Source organism: Panthera onca, chromosome F2 (genome assembly GCF_046562875.1).
Source record: "Panthera onca isolate mPanOnc1 chromosome F2, mPanOnc1 haplotype 2, whole genome shotgun sequence".
NCBI classification, from domain to species: Eukaryota; Metazoa; Chordata; class Mammalia; order Carnivora; family Felidae; genus Panthera; species Panthera onca.
Window position 1 is genome coordinate 72,558,949 of NC_138356.1, and position 5,282 is coordinate 72,564,230.

A 5,282-nucleotide genomic window follows, 5' to 3' on the forward strand; every position below is an offset into this window, starting at 1 on the left:
AAGATCTTGGGTAATTCATTTTTGACTTCTCTGGGGTCAGTTTCACATGTAACGAATAAGGGCGGAGGTTTTCAGCCCTGGGAGTTGCTTGAAACAGAATAACTCATCCTAGAGGGTGGGGGTGTATACTGTGACCCCTTTCTCAGTAAAGGGATAGTTTGATGAGCGTACCTTATCACATAGGATTTCCACCTTGCTTCTCCTATCAAGGTCTGTTTCCCGGTGCCTATGACTGTTTCACAGTAGATCCACTATGGCTATTTGCTGAGTAGATACATGAGATTAACCTATACGTCCACGTCCCCATCCATTCAACGCGGCCCAGACAACATTCCTTAGCATGTGGATGCTTCCTGCGTCTGGCACCCTGCTTGGCCCCCCAGCCACTGCTCATGTTGAGTTTTTTCCCCTCCTGTGGAAACCAGGTTTTGCCAGCCTGGTTCCTCTAGACTGGGGGGGGAGGGTACAAACACGGGAGAATGGACAGAGAGAGGCAGAATCTCAAAGACATGGGCAGAGAAGGGGAACGGACTCTCACTTAAAGTGGAAAGGAAACACAAAGCAGGCAGGCGAGCTAAACTGGTGTCTGTAACAAAGACTGGGAGAGGAGAGTGGAGCGGGAGGGGGGACGGGGTGTGAAGAGGGACAACCAGCTGCTAAGGCTGGCATTAGACATCATGCTCGTGTGTGTGTGTGCACGCGTGCACGGTGGGAAAGAAGGAGAGAGGGGTCGACAGTGACAGGTTCCAGAGCAGTCCCAGAGTATAAGAGAATGGGGTGGGGTGCGGTGGAAAGGAGTTTGGGAAGCGTCCCTGTGAATTACACATTGCACTCCTTCTGTGTTCTTCAAGATACTGGGGCAAAGAACACAATTCCCTCTTCGTTATATTGCTTGCTGGACCACGGTCCTTCCGATCTAATGGCACCCAGAAACAAGCCACACGGGCCTCAGGATTTATTAGCCTCATACAGATAATGAGAACTCACCACATGCCAGGAGTTGGGTGAGGATTCAGGGATGCAGAAAAAAAATCATGAAACAGTCAAGCCCTTGAGGAGCGCACAACCTAGAGGGAACACCGGATTGTATACGTGCACACACACACACACACACACACACACACACACACACACAGGTTCAAATGCTATGGTGGAGAATTGCACAAAGTGCTATGTGGAGAGTGGTGCTAATCAAGGAGGGCTTCACAGAGGAGGAGGCATTTGAGCCAGGCCTTGACGGAGAAGTTTACTACAGGGGGAAAGGGTCCAACTCCCTGTAGAGTTCACAGCTTAAAAAGAGATATAAATATGTATCTGTGTATATAAATGTTAATATCATACGTAATACAGAATATGCTCCAACGAGCATATGAATAAGGTACGTTGGGAACACAGAAGAAGGAGGGTCTGAATCTGCCTCTGAGAGTCAAGGAGAATTCACAGGGGGGATGATCCTTAATCTGGGTTTTGAGGGCTTCATAGGAGTCTTCCAGGCGAAGCTTAGAAGGACAGGCATCAGAGCCTGGGCAGAAGGAGCGTCGTGTGCAAAGACTTGGCAGTCCCAGTCCCCCCATCCTGTGGATGGGCTGCGTGGTGCTCCTGTAATTCATCCTGGCCTCCCCATGTTAACCGTCTGGATGAGAGCAGCCCAGCATCGATTGTCACGAAAAGCAGTGTTCTTGGCGATGGCCTCATCGAATTCCTCTTTGGTAATGAACAACGTCACGTAGTGCAGTTACCTTTCCGGGAGAGTAATACCACCTGAATTTGGCTCTGCACATCCACCCAGATAAAAGCTCAAGTATCTTTCAAAGAAAGGGGGTACTGAGGGCAGCTCTGAAATCCCGAAGCCTCCTCCAACTGGCGAGGGCAGGGGGACTGTGAGAAGGAGCCTAGCTATGACCTCGATCTGGTGCCAGCACTTACAAGCATTACCTAATACGTTTTTATGTTTCTCTGGTTTCAGATGCCTCTCTCCCAATTGCTCAGATAACTGCCGTTGTAAGAAGCTAGAGGAGCCAGAGGAGGCCGGGCTGGGTCAAAGAAGGTCTCTTAGGGAAGATGGAACTTGAGGGTGGCCCTGTAGCAAGGGGCGCATTTGGATTCATTGGTCAGGGAGGAGCAGGTGACTGACCTTGACTCAGCCTTGCTTTGGTCAATGGCGAAATGGGCAACGTGGACGTTGTCGTGAGACTTCAGGAGGGTTTCTGAGAATTAAATGAGACAATATGCCCCTGCTTTAGGCTGGGAGGTAGACTTTATAGTTGAGTGGGTCGAGGCCTGCCACATAGTAGGTGCTCAGTAAACAGTAGTAGACGTAGTCACCTTCACCATTGTCCTCCTCATCCCGGGCGTGTGGATGGATAAGATACAGAGCACAGATCTAAGAGGTTTCTGACCGCTCTGTTCTCGGCTTTCCCCAGTCCCTAGAGTAGCACCTGCACATGGAGGGCAGTCAGCAGAGATTTGCTCAGTTAGTGGAATCCTAGCTCCTCCACTTACCCCTTCTGTGACTTTGGGCAAGCTGCTTTATGCCTGTGTGTCTCAGGTTCCTCATCTGCACAATGGGGATAATACCAAGACCCGCGTCATGAAATTGTTGAGAACAGAGTAGTACCTAAGTGCTCAATAAATGCTCCCTGTTTTTATTACTCCTCGGCAGCGGTACAGAGTATCTAATGGGAAATCCTTACGTCTTCTCTGTTACATGTTTATGGATTGGGGGGTGGTTTCCCATCCACTGGCTGTTACAGCATCCTTCTCTCTGAAGACTACGGCCCGAGAGCGATATGTTGACCTCTTGCCAGGAAAAGAGAGATCCGCATTGGGAAGGCTGGTGGTCTGGGCAGAGCACGGGCGGTGCGTGTAATGGTTAGGGACACTGGTTACGGGTGCTGTGAAAGTTGGCTGTGCCAATTGCTGTGTGGCCTTTGGCAAGGTACTTGACTCCTCTGAGCCTCAATCCTGCGGCTGCAAAACTGGGATTGCTAATGCCTTCATTTTACAACCTTGACACACATTGACTCACGAAATCGTGGGAGCAACGGACAGGTCCTGTGCTGAGCCTACTTTTGAATGAATGGCTTGCCCTCTGTAATGTCCCCAGAGGTCAGCAGTCACTGACAGAGGTGATTTCATTGTACCATTGGCAGGTACCATTGTACCGTGCAGTTACCATCACATGGAGATTTGGGAGCTGCAGGTACGAGGTTGTTGGAGGAGCCCCCTTTAGGATTCTTGCCTCACCTCTCTCCACGTCGCTTTCCAGCTGGGTTTGTTTTCTGCCAAGACTTTTTTTTAAGTTGTGCCTCCATAGAATAGAGGCTGACAAGATCTCCCAACAAGAAACAAACGATCCTGCTTGCACGCCACACAAGGATACATTCAGGCCTTGGATGTGTGGCAAGGATATGGTTGGCTTTGGCAGAGGAGGCCCTGACTGGGGACAGGTGAGGTGAAATCACTACCCACTGACTTCAGCAATTCACTCCACCCAGCGTTCGTCGGGCACTCCTCCGATGTGCGCGGCACTGGGGTTGTACAGACTAAGACGTGGTTGCCGCTCTCAAGGAGCTCACGGTCCCGTGGGCGAGAGGCGCAGATACAACTCAAAGCCCTGAAGAACATAGCATGTGAAGGATGTTGAGCAGGAGGAGTTCCCTGAGTGACCATCAAGGTCAAGGAGGCAGGGGCTCTTCCTCTTCTTGGGAAGGGTGTTTCACCTTCCCCCCCCCCCCCCCCCAGATTCCCCCCCTCCAGGGAGCTCCCAGATTTACTTCATGGATCACTGCATTTCTGGTTTCCAGAGTTTCAGCTGTCAATAGGCTCAGGGGTGCCCGGGTGGCTCAATCAGTTAAGTGTCCGATTTCGGCTTAGGTCATGATCTCTCAGTGCAGGGGTTCAAGTCCCACATTGAGCTCTGCGTTGACAGTGGGGAGACTGCTTGGGATCCGCTCTCTCTCCCTCTGCCCACTCCTCTGCTCTCAAAATAAATAAATAAACTTAAGAAAAAGATACAGGCTCATACAGTCAGTGAACATTTATGAGGCCCTTGATTGGGCAGGCACATGGCAGGTGGGCAAGAGTGGGAAGGCCCTAGGAGACAGAGAGATGCTGGAGAAGGATGTTGTACTCACCCAAGGGGAGTGGACGAAGACCTCAACCAGGAAGACGATGCTGCCAATGGCGATGAGGGAGGGATTCAAGAGATCTGAGGGGGCAGAATCCATAGGCGCTGCTGACAGATTTGTGTAGTGAGGGACAAGGGGCTGAGACTGCGCTCAGGCTGGGCTGTCTGTGGTTGATGTTCAGTGCCCGTTGGTGCACGAGAATGGCTTCCCAGTGGGTAGGCACCGTTTCCACAGGGCGGCCTGGGTACCACCAGTAAAACCTGCCTTTAGAACAGCTGTGCTGATTTTAGGCGGCACGCTAATATGGAATTAACTAACCTGAAAACACAAAGTGGGAAAGGTCGCACTTTTCCCCCCTTCATTCCTTCTCGTAACAGTATGGAGAAAGTTTCGGTTTGGAGTTAGTTAGGTGTAACGCTTTTCTGACTCTTCCTAATCTTCTTGAGCAAAGAGTGAGGAAGATGGCAGGCCAAGAGCCTAAGCAGGCAATGGTATTTGGCTGGAATTCAGCAACGATGTTTTCGTTTTCATTGTACCCTTGTTTGTTGTTCTTACTTTTTACGTATGGCATATACTTTCCATTTTTCTATAGTAAGTTCTCTTTGCCAATAAACTTAAATTTAAAAAGTGAGTCAGTTTGAAGAAAAAAACCATTTAGCAGATATAGCAAAACATGTACAAGTGTTATTTGGATCAGAAGTGGAGGAAACACATCCCTACTCTCCCCTCCTCTGTATGCTGTGGTAGAGGGTCACTAGAGGTGAAAGTTCAAAGGACAAGAAGCATGGAATATGGTATTAATAATAGCACTAGGCACCAAAGGCAGATTATCCCAACCTTAGCCCAAGGGGTTAGATGAACAACTGTTCCTAGCATATTTGGCCTCATTTTAGAAATTCTCATTTTATTTTTCATTCACATAAGCTAGTATTTCCATGTCCTCAGACTTATTTGGAGAGAGCAACTTATTCACACCAATTTCCAAGTAAAGAAGAGAAGGAGGGCAGAATTAGGGGACAGGAATGGACAGCTCATCGTGATTTATCGTGACATGGGGATTGACCTTGCTTGTATAATATTTTTCCTCCTGAAAAGCAATTTTACATATCATACTATATCATCCTAGTCTCTCAGCAATTGTGTTTGTTACTG